We start from the raw sequence: 20,131 nt of genomic DNA, 5'->3' as shown, positions 1-20,131 counted from the left end.
CTCAGCCCCAGAATCTCCATCCCTCACGGCCAAATGGGGAAAAATGCTGTGACCCAGCTACAAGTGAATGACAGCATCAGGCTTCTGCACCTCAGTGTCCATGTCCCATCTCAACTCAAGGTAATGCCAGTGCTGCAGGGAAACTCAGCAAGGTCTCAGCCATGCTGGGACACCCACACTTGAGACAGCATCACCCCCCAGCACCCAACACACCCCGCCCAGCTATTGCCCCTCCATCTGGAGGGCAGCCCTGCTTTAATCCTGTGAGTAAAGGAAGGCAAGTTAGCTCATAAGCCACTTGAACCAGATGATAAATCATGTGCTTGCAAATGGATGAAAGAGGCTAGAGAATCCCTAACAAGGCTGGATGGGCAGAAGGCGGGGAATATGAATGAAGCTGCCTGCACATAACTCAATTTGCCACTCAGTCGATAACCAAAGCTACTCAGCCTCACTGAAAAATGGGTTACAGGCAACAGCAAATCCCCAAATTCACCTTCCTGCCCTGGTTTGTACCTGTGTCCAAGCAGAAGGAATCTGAATGCAAAGCAAAGCTGTGCTGCCCCATGAAACAGGGGAAATGGTGGGTTTTGGCCCAAAACAACAAGCTCCCCCACACTGACATATCTGCAGATGCCTGAGCACACACGTTATGAAAAAACCACAGAACAGTTTGGGTTGGAAGGAACCTTAAAGGTCATCTCATTCCAATCCCCTGCCATGGGCAGGGACACCTTCCACTATCCCAGGTTGCTCCAAGCCCTGACCAACCTGGCCTTGAAACCCTTCCTGGATGGGACAGCTTCTCTGGGCAAACTTTTAAAAGGGTCTGCAACAAGCTAATGAAGAGAGGAGACAAATCCCATTAAACAATAATGACTGAATTTTGGGAACTGCTCTGGATGAGCCCCACAAGAGCTGTTGCCAGGTCTTGAAAGCAGCCAAGCAGTGCTGGGGCTCCACTGGCACCTGCAGATGGCAGAGCTGGAACCGTGGCCACACTAACAGTCACCCAGGAAAATCCTTTTCCACCCATCTGACACCTTCTAACAAAGCTGATGGACATCTCCATTATGATCTTGGGAGGGAAAGAACCTGGCCTAACCAGGCATCAGCTTGAAAAATAAAGCAGGAAACTGAACATATGGTCTTGCAGCTGGGCACACACCCCTGGTGTCCCCATGTTGGGGACAGGTCTCTGCCAGGCACCTCCAGCTTCACAAGAAGCTGCAGCAACACCAGGAAGCAATCTGCCTTGCTCCAGCCCTGCAGTCTGTGCATGCATGGGTGGACAGACAGACAGACTAGAGCCCATTTCATCTGCAAGCTCCCCAGCTGCTTCCTGAGCACAGCTCTGCAGGGAACTTGAGATTCCATATATGATGCCCATACATGTTTCTGAGTGCCCTATTTACTATGAAATATAACTGCTATGACATGGACATTCTGTTGCCTTCTAGCAGCATTTTGGAGAACCAGTCCCTGCCTTGGTGGGGCTGGTTGCATCCACTCAGAGAGCTCTAGCTGCACCAACCTGCTCAGCCACGGCCTCCCACAGGAATCAGCACTTCCAGGGAAGAGATGCTCCTCTCTTGGCTGCAAAAAGCAAAGCCACAAGCTGGATCTGGCTGCAGAGAGGGAACCAATAGGAAAGACAGGGATAACATCAATGGGAAGTGGGGCAGGGTCCCTGCATCCCCTTCCTATCCTGCAGGAGACCAGGACAAAAATAATCCCTTTCCCCTGGCTGATTGTTTAATAAGTAAAAGCAAGAATCACTCAAGAATAAAAACCCCAAAGCTTAACAAAAAGATGACCCATGTAACACAATGTGATTTTAAGGGATGGGGGGGACAATATTCCAGTAAAGCTTTTAATCATTTGTGGTCACAAAGAGCATGACAGTGGATTTACAAAAGGGTGGAATAAAAGGGAGGAAAGAAAACTTCACTAGCAAGTGCTAGGCTTATTTAAATCAAATTAAGACATAAGGCTTGAAGTTGTTTGTCTAATTAAAGGGAAACTCTTTAGGAAAACTAGGGTAAACCACTCTTGCAGCAGTTTGGGCTGGCAACAGGGAGCAAGGTGGGTAGGATGGGTGCAGAGCAGCCTGCCCCACTTCCTGGGGCTCCACGTGCCTGTCCTACTGAAATCCCTCCCTGGGACACCACCAAAGGGTTAATGTCACCTTCCATAGGGGTCCTGCTCCAGGTACAGCCCCATCACACCTCTGCAAACTCAATCTCAACCCCAGGAGCAAAGGTTGGCTCAGGGACCGTCACACCACTGTCACGGGGTCAAAACAAACATTTTTTGCAGATTTTTTTTACATTTTTTAGGTTGGTTTTCTTTTTAAGTTATCAAATTTTATTCTTTTTTAATTATTTCTCATCCACAAAGTAATCTCAGGGGAACAGGGTGCTGTGCAACAGCTGGCACAGGATGTCATCTCCTGCTTGGCTCTTACAACATCTCCCTTGATAATCCTGGGAAAGATTAGAAACTTTCCCTGGGGCGGTTTCACTCATGAATCACCTGTGCTGCAGCAAAGGATAAACCAGGCACAGTTGGGAGGCTCATGAACTCCTGTGGAATGGGCCAGGGCCCCCCCAGGGCTGCACCCACAGGAGGCACATCCCCTCACCAGTCCCTCAAATGTTTCCATCTCACCAAGATAAACATCCTCCAAACACATCACCATTTCCAAATCCTATGCAGCTAACAAAACAGTCAAAAAAAAAAAACCCACCAGTAAGCCAGTGACAACCCCCCAAAGGAGATTTCTTGCCAGAAAGCTTTTATTATACCCCTCAAATAATAAACAGGTCCTATTAGAAGTAGAGGGGGTTGATGTGATCCAGCAACTCGCACAGCATGCCCCTGGCCCATGCAAAGTGAACTCAGAGGGTACTCCCAGTGCTAAGAATGGGAGAGTTTTCATCCCCCTTCTTCCTTATCTTCCAAAGTCTTACAATGATTTTCAACCCCATGTCAGCCAGAAGCGACAGCATCTTATTTATTAACTGAGCTGGTGTTTCCACGCTGCCATGGTCCTTGAAACAGAGCCTCCACCACCGTCCTCCCCTTGCCCCTCACCCTGCTGTGCCTGATACAGCGTAAATCCCCAAAATCTCATTCCGCAAGGGAAGCTGAACATTTATCCAGGACTTGCAAATCTGGACTCAATTACTGGCTCACCCCCTACTTCCACTCCTCTGGGTCACCCTTGCCAGCAAAAAAAAAGGCAAGGCAATGACCCTTTTTTGGGAATTACCCAGGGCCAAACCCAGTGCAGAGTGGGAGATGCTGTGAGATGGGAACAACTCAATGCTCAGGAGGGATGGAGCACATCTCACAGTTGCTGCTTGTTACACTGACTTTTACCAATACTGGGGTTTTTGCTACCAATACTGAACCACATAACTATGGAATAGTTTGGTTTGTAGGGGACCTTAAAAGTCCATCACATTCCAATCCCCTTCCCATGGGCAGAGACACTTTCTGCAAGACCAGGTGCCCAAAGCCCTGTCCAAACTGGCCTAAAACATATTTGGTTTAAACTAATTAATTTGTTTTTTCCTGTTGGTCTACTGTGTCCTACAAATAAAACTCTCAAATACCAAACAGCACTCTCTGGGCCCAGCCAGTTCTCAGCCCAGCAAAGAGTGCTCCTGTCCAAGCCGTGGGCTGCCAGCTTTTCCAGGATTGAAAGGTACCAAGCTGATGGCAGCTTTTAAAGGTGACACCTTTCTCCAAAGACTGAAAGCAGCAGAGCTGGGGGGCAAAAACCCTCTGGTGCAGTCTGGGCCAGTGACAGTGACCAGCACAGTGAGGATGCAGGCACTGCTTGGTGTAGTAGCCCCTGCCTCGCCGCCTCTGTTTGCTCTCCCAAACCCTCTATCTCCCCTGCCTGTTTCCTTCCAAGTGGGTAGTACAGGGCAGAGCAAACTCTCATGACCAAACACCTCCCTCCCTGTTTTATTTTACCCACAAATCCCAAGGCACCTGCTGGAAAACCTCCTCACACAGACACCAGCACCACTGCATTCAGCAGCATCACCGCCTCGGCTCTGCTTCTCTGGATAATCTGGCACCTGCTGTGGTTTAGTCCCACTTATAAAAGAAGCAAAAAGCAAACTGGGGGCTCCCACAGGGAAAAGTGTCTACCACAGGAATCCAACCAGGGCATTGCATTCTGCTGCCACCTTGATTTCCTTAAGCCTAGCCTAGGTGCATACCTTAATATAGTATAGTAAAATTACAGTAGGCTTCTGTCTGGTGCAAAGAGAGATAGAAGAGGATCAAGTGCCCTTCAGAGGCTGTATCTCATCTCCCCCAGGATAAACACTTCCATGGCATGGCAGCTGCTGGGGAATCACTCTGCCTGTGGAGCTCCAGCAGCACTGCTTTCAGCTCCAGACAAGTTTCCACGCTGCAATCTCACGGCAGGCAGGCGCAGAAGCTCTTGCTTCCAGCAACTGCTTCTTCACTTATTAAAGAAATTTTAAAGAAAAACAAGGGAGAAAAAAAGTGTTAATTGGATCATTCCCACTACAGCAGGGAGGGATGCTGAAAGCACCATGCATGGAAAGCTGGATCCTGCCCTGGCAGCCCTGCATGAATGGTTGGGGTCAGTGAGGCCAAGATGAGCTGATGGGTGAGCAGAACCACCCAGTCACAGGGACCTGGGTGCCTCCACAGCTCCCAGAGCTAAGCCTCCCTTCCCAGGGGGGGATGGCCAGCCCCAAAGCTCTGCCTGAATCAGGGAGCTCAGCACCCCTTCCTGTACCAAAGCACGCTGCTCGGCAGTTCCTAGAAGGAGAGACGCAGATCCGGCGCCTCAAACGCCAGGGCTCAGGTTGCACTTCCCAGAAGCAAGTGGCATGGGGAAGCCAAAATTAGCAGGCTGATAATTCTACCCCTTGGTACATCCCACTGGTCTAGTGGAGGGTGTCCTTGCCCATGTCAGGGGTGGGGGAGGAACTGGATGACCTTTAAGGCCCCTTTCAAACCACATGATTCCATGAATCTGTGATGATCCCTCAGCTCCTGCACCACCATGACTGCTGGTCATTGCAAGAAGATTCTGGCAATCCCTTACCCAGTAAAAAAATGAGGTGAAATGAACTCAGAAGCCATAGGATAACCTGCAATGCAGGTCTTGGGATTGCACCAAACTGGGTTCCCAACCCTGTACCCCTCTGCAGCACTTGGGTCCCACGGTGCATGCCTGAGTGGGTGCTGGTGCAGGGGGAAGGCAGGCAGACTCTGTTCCCTGCCTGTGGTTTGGCACTGTATACACTAACACTGGGGTTATTTAAAGCCCAGTTTTAACAGCATTCAGCTACTGGTTGCGTGATCAGGATAAAAAATCGCAATCCTAATTCCTGGCCCCCGGTGCCTATGGCAACTGGTATCCGTCTCCTTGGAAACTAATCTCGTGGTATTTGAACAATGTACCAAGGGCCTTTAATCTCCCAAAGACTGTAAATCTTTATTCTAGCCTGCTCTCCTCCTACCCCAAGAGCCAATATAAAAAGCCTGTTGTTTTCCATGAAATCACTAAGAGCCTAACTTGAATTTTATATTACACAGACACATGCTTTTTTGCTTTTTTAAGATATTTTTTCTCCCCACTAAATTATGGAAAAATCCCATATATATGATGCTCCTGGTGTTGCAGCCCTGCCCCACACCTGGTAGGGGGTTTGCTTTCTCTGAACAGTGCTCAATGCCCTATCCTGGCTCTTGCCTCAAATGGCATGTCCACCTTGTCCATTGAACCAGACACTGCTCCAGATTATTAATTAATTTATTACTATTATTATTAATTATGATTCAGCAAAAGGCTACTCAAACTGCAAATATACAAAAACCTAGCAGCAGCAACTCTTTGCTGGGGGCAACGAGTCCACAAGGGCTGAGCAGAAGATACTCCATCCCAGTCCCCCAAATACTGTTGGGCTCCTCATCTTGCTCCTCAGCACTCAACCCAAATGCTTTTTTCTTTTGCAAAGCTGCTGTTGATGGCACCAGCCCCTCCCCAGCTCCCAGACACTGCTCATCACCCACTTTCTGCTCTGCACAGGCAATTAGTTTGCTCTGCGTAAGGTGGTCCCTGACAGAGAGATACCACATAATCTCATTATGTTTAATTTTATCTCTAGTATTTCTCTCTGGTTACTGGTGTCTCAGCATCGAGTATTCCATGTGTTACAGGATGGACTGTTTGCTAATCCAGGCTGGCTACATAAATAAACTCATTAAAAAAAAAAAAAAAAAAGGCTTTTTAAAGGGATGAAAGAAGGCTCAGAGATGGGAGCATCCAATGCCCTGAGTCTCCCACTCCTGTCTGCTCCCTGCTCCCTTCTCCCTTATTTTATTTTATGGGATGAGTCACAAAGGTGAGAGCAGGTGCTGGGTCATCCCAACCCCACAGCTGGGAGTATGTGTGTAGAGGCTCCTCACCACCCACAGCCTCAGTGGCTGCCCAGAACTGGGCATCCTGCACAGGGCAGGTGACTCAGGTGACTCACAGTGCCATGGAGGAGTGTTGGGTGAAGCCAAGCACGCACCCGCCCTGGTATGACCCGTCAAGTGAGGCAGGTACTGACGGTGCAGCCAGCCAGGATCCCCATTTCCTCCCCAGGCAGCCTCTGGCCATGACACCAGTCCCAAAACCTACAAACCCCACCGGTGCTGTGGGACTGGCAAGGCTCAGTGTCACTGCTGACCCAAACAAATGGCTCTGGGTGCCACGGTCCCGAGCAAATCCCAGCTGGGGCAGCAACACCAGGTCCTGCTTAAGAGACCCCACTGGCTGCTGGGGCCATGCCACCTCCAGCCAAGCTGTCCCCACCAGTGTGACCATCCCCACAGCTCCTGTGGGGACATTCTCCAATGCCTAACACATCTTGGGTGCACACCACAAAATTACCCCCACATTCACAAAGGCTTGGCTGTTTTGAACGCTGAGCACCATAAGCCTTGCTGTGCTGATGGCAGCTAGCCAGGGACAGGGACAGATGGATGGGACAGACCCACATCCAGGGACAGCTGCTGGTTGCAATCCCCCCAGCAACACCTCTGCCTCTGGGGGCTCTGAGGAGCTGTGTGTAGCCATCGGTGCCTTCACCTGGGCAGGACAGCACAGCATCTTGAGGGGTTTGCTGTGGTGCCAGGGTCTCACCTGGTGCTCCCAGAGGGATTTGCACTGGGGTGGGGAGTGTGCCAGCCCAGGGCAGATGCAGTGGGAGTGGCTCTGATCACAGCCCTGATTCACAGGCTGCCTGGCCCCAGGGAGCCCTGCAAGGATGGCTTGGGGCTGGCCAGGATCTGGCCCGAAAACAAGGCAGGTCCTCTCCCACGTGTTTCTGCTTGGAGTCACGTCGGGACAAGGTGACGTAGCTGTTGATACCTCCTCCTTCCCAGGACTTGTCATCACTCAGGCTTGAACACGGCAGCTTGGGACAGCATTTCCCTTCCCTGACACCTTGACCCACCCTAGAGCACACAAGGCCCTTCTTTCCCAGGAAGAAACTGGCCCAGATGAGCCCTGGCCCCAGGAACCCCTGTTCACCAGTGGGTCAGCTCAGCTCCCTGAACCTGCAGCCACCCAGCCCTGCCCTTGTCCTGCTCACACTGTTTTGGAAAGGATTAGCCAGGGAAACCATTGGCAGAGGTGTCCCCCAATACCATGGGGCCAGCAGAGCCCAAGGTCTTGCAGAAACACATGTTCCCTCCTGCTAAATTCCAGCTTAATTCTCATTTCCATTGTGTTATGAAATACATTATCTATTGAAACTAAGTCAACAGTTGTTTGCATTTACATGTAAACACAGTGAATATTAGGAGCAGGGCCAGCATTATATTTGCATCCAAAATGCTGCCTGCACTGCTCTCTCTCTCTGGCTCTTCTCCATTTTTGCAGCTAAAGACATAAGGATGCAGGAGATGGTGAAACCCAAGACCAGAGCAGCTCAAGAAGCAAGAAACCCCTTGTTTTTCTCTCCCTATTTTTATTTTTCTGCAGCAGGAGAAGAAACGTCCCTTTAAGCCCCCATACCACATCAACACACACACCCCTTCATCTCAGGGCCAAGTTGAAACTGCTTCAAATTCCCAATGACACACATATCTTATCAGAGCTGCTTTGCATAATGCATAAATATTTATTTGCTTTTAATCCTGCAAAGCAAACCTGCCTTGTGGCACGTTTCCCTTAATCGGCAGCTCTGGCGCCCGACAAAGCAGCGTCCCAAATTCAGAGAGCCTACTTTAGATGCAAGGGCAGGGAAATAAGCACCCAAGGTCCAGCACCCACCACCTCCTGGGGTGCCCAGGGCAGGATTGGGGTGCCAAAGATGCCATAAGGCACCCCAGTTCCTTGCCTCCAGGCAAACGAGGATCTTGGCTCAGGCACCTCATAAATAACAGAAAATAAATATATCTGCATCATGAAACCATGAGAGTGTGTGTGAGAGGTGGCTCGATGCCGACTTAGCTGCTGGTTGGTGATACTTCCATGAGATGTTATACCACGGAGGGTGGGTCTCAAAAAAAGAGATTTTGGGGGCTGGGTAAAGGAAATCTACCTTGTGACAGGGAAGGCAGAGAGCATATGGCTTATTTTTAGGGTTCACAGCTTAGTTTTTGTAAACAGGCATGCTGAGTTGGAAAATGGGAACCCTCTAATGTGATCATCCATGGGGTGGGCAACGAGGGGATGTACCAGAGACCAACTCAGCCTCACCATCACCCCAGTTCAGGACATTGCTGAGCACAGACCCAAACCCTGTCAAGACCCACACAGCCTCATATGCAAAAAACCTGTAGGAACCGATAAAAAATGAGAATTTTCGAACATCAAATCACCCTGACACCAGAAACCCCTAATTACCCCTTGCTGCAGCCAAAAGTGCAGGAAGCAGCACACTCACCCTCATCCATCCCCACTCCACAGCGATCACAGCATCTACATTTGGGCCCTTGGGATTGTGAATTCATTTCTCAATCAGTTCCTCTTAAATGGGTGGGAAGTAATTAGGCAAGGGGTGCAGCAAGGGTGCAAATGCTGTGCCCAGGGAGCAGGTGAGCACTCAGCACTCAGCTCTTCACTCCTCATGCAGCCAGAGCAGGTAAACGCAGAACTACTTCATAGTGGACAGGTAAATATTTAAATAGGATTTATTTCAGCCACTCTGCTTCATCCTCTGATAACCTGCTGACCCAGAGAGAGCCCCAAAAACCAATTCAAAACAAAATGCTGTTTTTCCTCAAGATGAAAGGAAGCACCTTAACCTCAACCCAGGGCCAGTGATTTGGGACTGGGATGAGAAACCAGGCCAGCCACTCTGAAGAGGCTTTGCCCAGGAGCTGAGTATGATCCTGCAGCTCTCCAGCATCTTCAAGGAGTGCTTCTTACAGCCCCAAACCACCAGCCCCCCTGGGTATCAGCACCTCCAAGGAGAGATACTGCTCCATCCCCATGAACACCTCCCCCCATGTCCATTGCCTCGCTACTGAGGACACAAAGCACCCCAGAGTGGCAGCCTGTCTCTCTACAGCATCCTTTAAGCTACTCCAAATACCAGTGGCACTACACAGACTCAAGCAGAAAGCAAAATCCATACTGGGAAGGAAGGTTCTGGGCTTAAATGCCTGTCATGGCATCACTGGGAAAAGTGGGTTAGTAAAGAGGGAAGCACACCCACAGCACACAGGGTTGAGAGGAATGGTGTTTGCTGGGAGGTTTTCCATAGCTGTCACAATGGCTTTCAGGCAGAGAGCACATGTTGAGGGTATAAACTCAGCTTTGCACCCCTGAGCCAGATCCAGGCACAAACAGTGTTATGGGAGGAGGAAGAAAAGACCCCAGAAACATGTCCTGGTTCACAGACAAGCAATGTTGTATGCACCAGTGGCTGCCACTTACAGTTTTGGGAGCCATGGGGACGTGGGGCAGCACATGTAGCACAAGCAAGTCATCAGCCAGAGCTAGGAAGAGTCACCCTCCTGCTGCTCTCCTCACCTGCAGCCCTGGCAGGAGATATTTTCCCTTCTAGGGTTAACCCTAACCCTAACCCTAACCCTAACCTTAACCCTTCTGCTCTTCTGGTCTTGCACCTTCCAAAGTGCCAGCTCAAGCTGCCAACAGGCACCAGCAGCTTCCATGCCCCATGGGGACAATGCCACAGCAAAGTCCATCCAGTCTGGACAAGGATGAGACCCCACAACAGCAAAAGCCGTATTCTGCAGCATCCAGAGCAGTTCCCCACAGCAGAGACAATTCCACATTGTTTTGAATGATCATGTTTAAAATAATAAAGGACGCCTACGTGCTCAAGTGCATTGATGGGAGCCCAGCAGTTAAAAATAGCCCTTTCCAGGAGTGCACTGCCAGCCTTGACCACAGGCACCCCAGGCCCTGTGGGACACACACTCTCTGCTCTGTCCATCGGCACCATGGTGCACCCAAAGGTCAGCAAGTGTTGAAATATGCATTTTGCTTGCAGAAAAAAATAAAAAAAAATTAACCAAAAGGAGAAAATATATATTTAGGACTCTATGCTGCTAGGGGAGAGAGAAATAAATAAAGGGGGGGAGAAAATTTATTTGGGTTCAAGCCCCAACCCAAGCAGCTGGTGTTCAGAGAGCACTGAGGTGAGGTGCAGAGGGGAGCCAAGCATCACCCTTGCCTGATGTGAAAATAGAGGAAACATTTGCATTACAGGAGTGGTGCTGGACTTGTCTTTTATCATGTAGAGCCTCATGCAGGCAGCAATAGGGCTGGATTTCTGCAGGTGTAATTCCCACAGAGATAAAGAACTTGTTTTTCAACAAGCAGTGGTATCATACATAAATTACAACAGAAAATGTGGGGAAACAAAGAAGTTTTCAAGAGAGCACATAATCTTCAGACAGGGAAGGTGGTGGGTGGCTGTGGGAAGACAGCACCAGTGAGGGGCTGATCTCACTTTTCCACCCTCCAAAGGAATAAACCTTTAGACAGGTGGGAGGAAAAATCAGCCCACCTAACCAATAAGTATTTGAGGGGCAGAGATGAAGGTGGGGGAATGGACACAGCAGGATCCAGCAAGGAGCTGTGGGAAGGGCACAGGGGGATGCTGGGTCCATCCCAGAGCCAGGTCCTCACTCTGAGGGCTCATATGGGATGGGATGTTTCAGGCTGATCAGCTCATGACACCAGTCATGCTTGTCCCTCTTAAATGTCTTTTTTCTCCCCTCTCATTTTAAACAAACAAACAGGGAAAACTAAACCAGCCTGACACTAATTCTGACAGGTTTAATACATGTTTAATGTCCTGTTAAAGGTCACCACCCACTCACCTCTGCCTGTGGATCTGTAGTAACAGCACTGGGGCACTGCTTGGCCCATGCTGTTCCACAAGGGTCCTGATGCCCAGCATGGTCCTTTCCCAGCCTGGCATCTGCCAAGGAGCTGTGGGGCAGGGCTGGCAGGGGACTGGCACATGCAGTGAACCCCAGCTAACCCCCACCTCTGATGGGACAGGCTCCCCAGAGAAGCTGTGGCTGCCCCATCCCTGGAAGTGTCTAAGGCCAGGTTGGATGAGGCTTGGAACAACCTAGGACAGTGGAAAGTGTCCCTGTCCATGGCAGGGGGCTGGAACACGATGATCTTTAATGTTCCTTCCAACCCAAGCCATTCTATGGTTCCATGATTCAAAATCCTGGATGAACTTCATCTGGAGATATGGAAGTAAACACATTTTGGGGGCCAAAAATACCAAACACTAGCTGAGGGTATAAATGCTGTAATTTCACTTAAAGGGTTTCTGGGAATTTTTCCCCAGAAAGACAAGATGAAATTACAGCCCAGCAATTCCCCTAAAGGGTGCAGAGCAATTTATTTCCAGTGATCCTCTTCTAATGAAGCCAATTTTTAACTTTGTCAGAAGGTGCGTGCAGGCTCGGGGCACTGGTGCAGCTCCCTTCCCCCCAAGCCTGCCTTTCCCAGGATGAAAACCTCCAACCTAAACCCCAACCAGGATGTTTATTTAAGACCCAAACCCCCAAAGGCATTTTAAATAAGCAAAGTTCCTCACATATTTTGCCGACCAAATGCAATCCTTCATGCCAGTGATTGCAAGTCTGCACCCAGAGGGGCATGGGGGTCCCTGCTGCCACCAGGATGGTGTCATCCCACTGCTCGGGTGGGAGCAAGGATGATTCTGTGGGACTCAGGGACCTGGTGGCATCTTGGGGTGTCCTCAGAGGCCAGAGCATTCCCACATATCTGGGTGTCCACAGCTCAGCAATGTGGTGGCCCAGTTTTTGGGAAACTTGCCAATGACCCTACCATCACCTCAACAGCCTCACTACGCTCCAGTGGGAATTGCTCCTCACCAGTTGGAAGGGTTCCACAGCTCATATCCCAGCTGATTAAGAGGGAGGAAGCCATAAGAAAAAGCCCTTTCTCCATCCATACCAGCCACTCGTGTTTCTCCTAGGACACATCTGACACCAGCCAGCAGGAAGTAGCAGGGGAGCAGCAGTACAGCAGGCAGCTCCCACTGCTCCCTGCAGCAGCTCTTCAGCAGATGGTGGCTCGTAACATCATTATGTTTACCTAACAAGATTGCTTTATTGTAGCCCTCCAACAATAAAGCCAGAGCATCTTAAAGCAGTGGCCAACGCCTGGGTTTTGACAATCCTGGTGCGAAAAACATAGATATATATATGTGATTTAAAATCTCTATGTAAATCATGATTTCAGAGGTCACAGTAATACACTAATTTCTTTTTTCCCCATACTAAAACAGATGTGAGTCACATGCAAGCAAAAAGACATACAATTCAATGCTTTAAATTCTTTTAAGTGCCGGGGTGGGGAGCTGCTGTAGCAATTTGGGTAATGCCACGGGCACACAGAGCTCAACCCCCAATCTACCCAGACCAGGACGCCAGAGACAGCGTTCCTCCTGGCAAGGACTGTCATTCCCTGTCTGCACAGCAAACAGGGTCCCAGCCTTCTAAATAATAATGCAATACAAATAATAAAAGATAATTCCCACATATTTAATCATTACCAGAGCTCTGGGAAGAAATTATAATCAGGCCCCTACTAATTAGGGAGACATAATCCTGCTTTTCCTACAGGTTTTTCCGTCCCTGTCTCCTACTCTGGAGTGAAACAGGCAGAAATCCGGCTCAGTGGGAAGGAGAGTAGCTTTGGTGAAAGCCTCAAACAGATCCCAAAGCACAGCCACAGTGGGCACAGCCTCATCCTACCAGTGCTAGAGGAGACATGACAAAATACCCATCCCACTGGGCTCAGTATCCACCCTACCATGAATGCAACCCATCCTTTACGGTACCTCTTGTGAAAATCCAAGCAGCAGCACCCATCCAGGGAAAACCCTACCCTTGCCACCGATGTCCCTCTGGGATCTCAGCCCTGCAGCTTGTCTCAAGCCTCATCCAAGACCTTCCAGCATCCTGCAGCACTCCCCAGCAGCGGGCAGGGAGGGGAGGGCAGCACCTGCCTCACTGGCACTAGTCCTGGTGTCACTGTGCCATCGACGTGCCACCGACGCTTCCTGGCGCTGAGCCCCTCGGAAGTGGACAGGGTTAACATCTGGCATAAGGATTGCTGCTAATTAGCAGCAGGGCTGGGTTTGTCCCTTTCATCTGTGTGTCCTGTCAGCGTGGGAGGTCTGCCCAGCTCCAGGCAGACACCTCCAGCTTGGTGTGATGGCCAGAGCTGTCTCCACTGCCCAGGGCCAATTCCCTGGTGCTACCGGGTTGGAGCCCAGCAGCAAATGAGCAACCTGGCAGCCAGTGCCTCAAGGCAAGGTCACCTCTCGAAGGCACTGAGGAGTAGGAGCCTTCCCAGGCAGGAGACACATCCACACAGACACAGCTGGAGCTAAAGACAGCGATCTCTGCCAAAACCTGGGCACAGAGATGCACTCATCCCTTTAAAGGTGGGTGAAGCATCCTCCAGCACAGCAACCATTTAAAACCATGGAGATTTTTCTCACCCACTGCAGTGTTTTCATTTACCAGTGTCATCTTGCTCTGGAAGACTCCCACTCTGTAAGTTTTCCCTAAGCCAGACCAACTGCTTCTATGTTCTTCCAAACCACAGTTACCTGTTGAAAAGCTTTGAAGGTTTTTGTTTGTTTTTTGCCTTTTTTTTTTTTCTTTAGCAAGGGAGAAGGAAGACAAGGGCTCCTATATGGCCACTGGCACAACCCATGGTCAGGATCCCATGTATCCCTCCTGCCTCATCCAGGGATTGGAAGTGGGACTGAAAAGGCTGCTGCTGCTGGCCATGAAGGCCCAGGCACTGTGTTTTTCTCTCAGAAGCACGTAAGTCCGTGCAACCTCTGTGAATCCAATGCAGGGCGAAGTTTCTCCTCCAAGGTACACCCAAGCCCAGCAGGACACACAACCCTGGCAGCCACCAGCATCCACACAGATCACCAAACAGTTCAAGAAATTATCCAAGAATTAAAAATGGTTAAAAACATACTGTCCACCAGTCTTCTTCCCAGCCATCTCCAGAGAGATCTATACCTCAAAGCACCCTCTGGGCTCCCAGGTTTTAATCTGCCTTTGGGGCTGTGGGAACAGATCAACAACAGATCTGTGGTGCTCACCACAAGCCTTTGCACCCACTTGGATGGCTCAGGGGCACTGCCAGACCCCAGCACACCCCATAGGGGATGTCACCCATGGGCAGGAGGCATCTGGGCTTGTCTCTTCAATCTCCTGGGGCAGAAGTCTCAGGCACACAGGCGGGTACTAGATGGCACATTTCCAGGACCCATCCTGGGTCCACACCAACCTACCCACGGGCACTTGCTCTGTTTGATGTTAGAGATTAAAAGAAAATTAAGATGGACATCTCAGCCCTCATAAGAGAGGTGGAGATTGGCTTTGAGGAGGGACACACTGGCAAAGGACAATGATGTTCACATGGCCATGCAGCAGCAGTGATGCTCCTTGCCGGTCCCCTACTCATTCCACCAAGATTAATTATCTTTTAAAACCAGCTAGACCAGCACAGAGCAGAGATAAGACAACGTGAAGCCAGGAAACTCCAACAGAAGCCGTTTGCATGGATGAATGTAAATACTGCTCAGCACAATCTGCTCCCAAGGAGGGGATCCATGTACCCAGTGCTTTTCTCCACAATATCCCACCTTAAGGGATGCTTTCCCTTGCTCCCACAGCAAGGAGAGCATTGCTGTGCTCTAGGTAAGTTCCTAAGGTGGTGTTTGGCAGCAGCTCCTGGGCCAGGATGGGACATGAGGTGGTCTCACATGCCCCAGGTGATTTGGGGGGGTCTCTCTGGCAGAAACACCCCAGGCCACTGCTTCACCACTTTCAGGACTGAAGCAAATTTATCCAAGGGGGCTGTACCAAGAAATGAAGCATCAAAATGGCAAGCCAGAAATCCCCATGGCCACAATTCCTAAAGCCCACCTGCAGCTTCCTGAAGCTCTTGACTGCTTTTTAAAGATAACATTTCAAGAAGTGTAAACTCTACATGCCCTGCGAAGGGACAGGGCTGCCACAGGGCAGAGCAAAGTCCTGGGAAGCTTCACTTCAGTCTGCAAAGTGCAGACTCTGCAAACCTCCAGCCAGGGCTGCTCTCTGTCCCCAGCCCCACAATCCAGATGGACACCAGACGCCCTTCCCCATAGCTTCCAGCTGGGCTCTTCCCAATGAACAAGCCAATAAACACATATTTAGCTCACAGATAGCTATCTCCATCTCGGGAGGGGCTCCCAATAGGTCCTTTCCTCTCCTCCTCCCTGTCCTCGAGAATGTCTCTGGTGGTGGCAAACCTCTGCTCCCCCTTCAAAGCCTTGAAGAAGTTTTGTCATCACCAGTAAGGTGTTAACACAGCCACACACGTGGCTGGAGGAGCAAAGCAAGAACAGTAACACAGCCCCTCGCCTGCTCATCATCCCCTTCCCCAAACCATCACATACCACTGGCACCTCAGCCCAGTCACTCTGGAGCAGCAGGATCCATTCATACATTTTCTTCCATGAGGAACCACCACCACCACAGGCATCTGCAAATGGGTGCTGGCAGCACACAGAATAAGCATGCCCCAACACCACTGCCCAAGATGGGCACAGCCAGCACCAAGCCCTGCACCCACCCCAGGGGTCAGCCCTGCAGCAAACATCCAGCTGGAGTCCCTATGCATTCCTCCAGCCTGGCTGCTGGGGTGATGCTGACAAAATTCCTGAAGGAAGTACAGGGCATTGATAATTGCCAAAAAAAATCTGAGCTATTTCCTGTGGGAGAAGCAGACGGGAATCCCCCATTAACTCCAGTAGCCAGAGGTCGTGTTTTGGACTGGGACTTTGGGGGTTTGGTATTTTTCTCCTTCCTTTAAGCAGGACATCACTCCAGTTATATGCAACGCACACCATGTGGTACAGCCAGACCTGTACCCTCTGTGCTGGCCCCAAACACCACCTTTCTTGTCACCTCCTGCCCCATGCAAGGACATGCAAGGTTCTCGTGAAAGGGCTGGGCTGCCAGTAAGAGCACTGTGTCTCATCCAGGCAGATAGAGCCAGGTTGTCCTTCAGCATGCTTCCTGCTCACCTGTCCCAGCTTCTCATTAGCAAACCTGTGTGAGCAGTGACCAGTGGCAACACCAGCAGCTCCTCCAGAGATGGGAAACACCTCTCAGAAGGGACAGCAGACACAGGCAGCAGTGGCCACAAGAGCATATCCCTGGCATCATTCCTTGGCTTCTGCAAGCACCATGTGAGGGCAGCTGCCCAATCCTTTCTCCTGTCCACAGAGTGGAGATACATCCCTGGCAGGTGTCACCCCAAAAATGTGGCTTTGAGAGGCCATGCCAGCTTGGAGAGCCAGGGTGCATGGGAAGACCAGTGGCACAGCCCCAAAGCAGGGCACCCTGTCCCTTAGTGGCCACTGCCACCGGTGGTCACAGAGACTCTGGCCCTGCAGGGTTAAAGAGCAGGGGACCCACGGGTGTTCATAAAACCACACTGCCCTGCCACACGATCCTGACTCGCGCCCGGCTGCTGACATTGCTCCAATGGCAGCACGTGCTGCTGTGCCAGGGCTTGCTGCTCCGCCTGCAGGGGCTGCAGCACAGGCTCTGGGACATGGCCTTCAGCACCCCAGCCCCTGCTGGCTGCCAGGAGGGTCAGGTCTCATCCTGGTGGTCCCCATATCGCTTTCTCATTTCAGAAGGAGTGCTGCAGCAGTTCCCACAGAAGGGTGGGCTCAGATGGGCAACAACCAGTTTAATGGGTATGGATGAATTGTTGGGGGCTCTGTGGAATTAAAGGCTCTCACATCTACAAAATTATTCCCCAGCTGCAGCACTTCCGACAGCTCCTTCAGTGGGAGCAGCACGAAGAGCAGACACCCTGAAGCCGAGGGCTCCCATTAAGCAAGGCTGCACACTGATGTCCCCAACATCCACAGCCTGCACACTGACAGGTGACAGATGTGGCAGTAGGCTGGGTGACCAACCCCAAAGAGCCCACAGCACCTAATGCCATGGCTCTGCCATGGTGCTCAGTGGCACCATCACCTCCCAAAGTGCCCTCGCCTGACTGTGCCCAGAGCCCACCACAAACACCCAGGATTACCTGCACAGCATCACCGGGCCCAAGGCTCACTCCTGCACAAGATGCATTAATAGGATCACTCCAATTTACAGCTTATCCCAGATAAACCCACTGCCAGCCCCACACGCTGGAAGGACAAGGGCACCTCCTCGTCAGGGAGCAACTTTCTCCCTATCACATTCATCCCTTGGCAACGAAAATCCTCCACTTGCCCCTGTAGAGGATGCCTGTTCCTTCAGGCCACAGTGACAAGGCCGGTGACCAGTCCAGACGAAGCCCCAAGTGCTTCATCAGCTCAACATCGTGTTTCTATTTCCAGCAGCACTGCTGCCAATCCCCACACCAGCAAAGAGGAGACAAGCTCCGGCAGAGCCCTGCTTCCAGCTCCCCTTCCTGCCTGGCATCGTCCAACGCAACCAGGGCAAGTGGTGGTCCCGGAGCTGCCTTCAGGATGTGGGCCACCACCGAGGTGCTGCGCACTGAGGGCCAGCCTGACATCCCCAATCCAGCACTCCCCAGCTCTGCTGCTCTCTGCACCCCCTCTGCAGCACTATCACCCCCAACTCCTAATGCCCTCACAGCCTTATTGCTTCCTGGCATCCCTTCACAGCCCCCATGGACCCCAGCAATCCCAAGGCCCATCATCAACGCCAGCATTCCCCCCACCAGCCCTAATGAGCTCAACACCCCCATCAGCTCTAATATCCCCAGCATCTCCAAGCCCTACATCTTCAATATCCTTCCCAACCCTAATACCTCCTGAATTCCTCCCAAGCTCTACTGCCCTACAGCACCCCCCAATCCTAATGCCCTCCCCCAGCACTACTGCCCTGCAGCATCCCCCAACACCATCAGCTCCCAGTATTCCTATCACCCGCCTGAACTCTCCCACACTAATGAGCCTGGCATTCCTCCCCCAGCATCCCTCCAGCCCTAATAATCTCAGCATCCCCCTCAGCAACCCAATTGCTCCCCAACACCCCCCAAGCCTTGATGCCACACTGCACCCCCCAAAACCCTATCAACCCCCAGCAGCCCTAATGTCCCCCTGAATCCCCCAGCCCTAGCATCCCCCCAGCAGCCCTATTGCCCCCAGCATCCCTCAGCCCTGAAGAGCCCAGCATGCCCCCCCGCCCGACTGCTCCCCTCAACCTCTATCATCCCCCCAGCAACCCCACTGCCCACTGACATCCCCCGTGCCTTGCCGTGGTTCAGCACCCGTGCAGCCGCATCACCCCTACAGCAGCCCTGCTGCCCCTCTGCATCTCGCAGCACTCACCCCGAGCCCTAACGTCCTGCGCTGCATCCCTCAGCACCACCCTCCCCCAGGATCCCTAGAGCTCCCCTGCACACCTCCAGCCCTAACGCTCCCGATCATCCCCCGAATCTTGATGTCCCCTTGCATCCCTTAGCCCTATCCCCGCCACCCCCAGCCCTATCACCCCCCAGCATCCCCCCAGCCTCAATATCCCCCTGCGCCCCATCGCACCTACCACCCCCGCACGCCCCCGGCCGCGGCTCCCCCAGGGCCGTGACTGGGGATGGAGAGGGGACCCGTCAAGAGGGGAGGGGAGGCCAAAACTTTTCCTTACCGCGGGCGGTTGGGGCGCGGCGCTGCTGCCTCCCCCGGCGAGGCTGCGCGGGAGCGGCGGGAGCGGCGGGGGCGGCGGGGGCGGCGGGAGCGGGCGGGGGCCGGGATGGAGCCGCCTCCCGCCGCCTCCCGCCGCTTCCCGGGCGGAGCCGGTACAACCCGACAGGGGCCTAAAGGAATGAAAAGAACCCGAGTGGGGGTGTCTTGTTTTGTTGTTTTTTTTTTTTCCCCCCCCACACCCCAAATCGGGCAGGGAGAGCAGTTCTTTGTTCTGTAATCCCAGTAAAAGTGCCAGCCATTCGCCCCGCCGCTAATCCCAACCCCGCGCAACGGCCGCATCCATTGGCTGCCCTTTCCACACGGGATTAACCAGCCCGAAAACGGAGAGGGGGGGGCTTGTGAAGGCGGGGGTGAGCTCTGCGAAGTCCTTTCACACCGCGGCGGGGACGAGCCAAGACGTACCGGGGCCACGCGGGCGCGTCCCCGGCGCGTCCCCGGCGCGGCTGGTCCTGGGGGTGCCGTGGGTGCCTGTCGCCACCTGTTGGTGCTGGCACGGCTGGGTTTGACATGGCATCGTGTGGATTGGCACCTCCTGGCGTGGCTCTGTCCGTCGGGACATGGCATGGCATGGAATTACAGCATCACGTCATGGTTTGGGTTGGAAAGGACCTCAAAAACCTTCTTCCAGCCCCCTGTCATGGGGAGGAACACCTTCCACTAGACTAGGTTGCTCCAAGCCCCCATCCAACCTGGCCTTGAATACTTCCAGGGATGGAGTGGCCACAGCTTCTCTGGGCAACCTGTGCCAGGGCCCTGCCACTCTCACAGGGAAGAAATTCTTCCCTGCCCTCTGGCAGTGTGGAGCCATTCCTCTCTGTCCTTTCATTCCAGGCCCTTGCTCAAAATCTCTCTCCAGCTCT

The 20,131-nt window shown here is 52.1% G+C and overlaps 1 protein-coding gene across 4 annotated transcripts in view; it reads right to left on the bottom strand.

The window, feature by feature from the left end:
• GTF2IRD1 (GTF2I repeat domain containing 1) overlaps positions 1–19,277 on the bottom strand; it is a 59,705-nt gene extending 40,428 nt beyond the window's left edge. For 3 of the 4 annotated variants that reach the window (XM_058854154.1, XM_058854156.1, XM_058854157.1), the window contains exons 1-2: positions 19,213–19,277; positions 1,535–1,596 (exon numbers count right to left, since the gene is read on the bottom strand). The gene's annotated coding sequence lies outside the window, so the exon portion shown is untranslated. The remainder of the gene's footprint in view (positions 1–1,534; positions 1,597–19,212) is intronic. The other variant, XM_058854155.1, reaches the window with a different exon arrangement.
• Positions 19,278–20,131: the final 854 nt, after the last annotated feature.

The sequence above is a fragment of the Poecile atricapillus genome, chromosome 21 (assembly GCF_030490865.1).
Source record: "Poecile atricapillus isolate bPoeAtr1 chromosome 21, bPoeAtr1.hap1, whole genome shotgun sequence".
NCBI classification, from domain to species: domain Eukaryota; kingdom Metazoa; phylum Chordata; class Aves; order Passeriformes; family Paridae; genus Poecile; species Poecile atricapillus.
The sequence above is the reverse complement of the archived record's forward strand: the minus strand, read 5'-3'. Positions and strand labels throughout refer to the sequence as shown.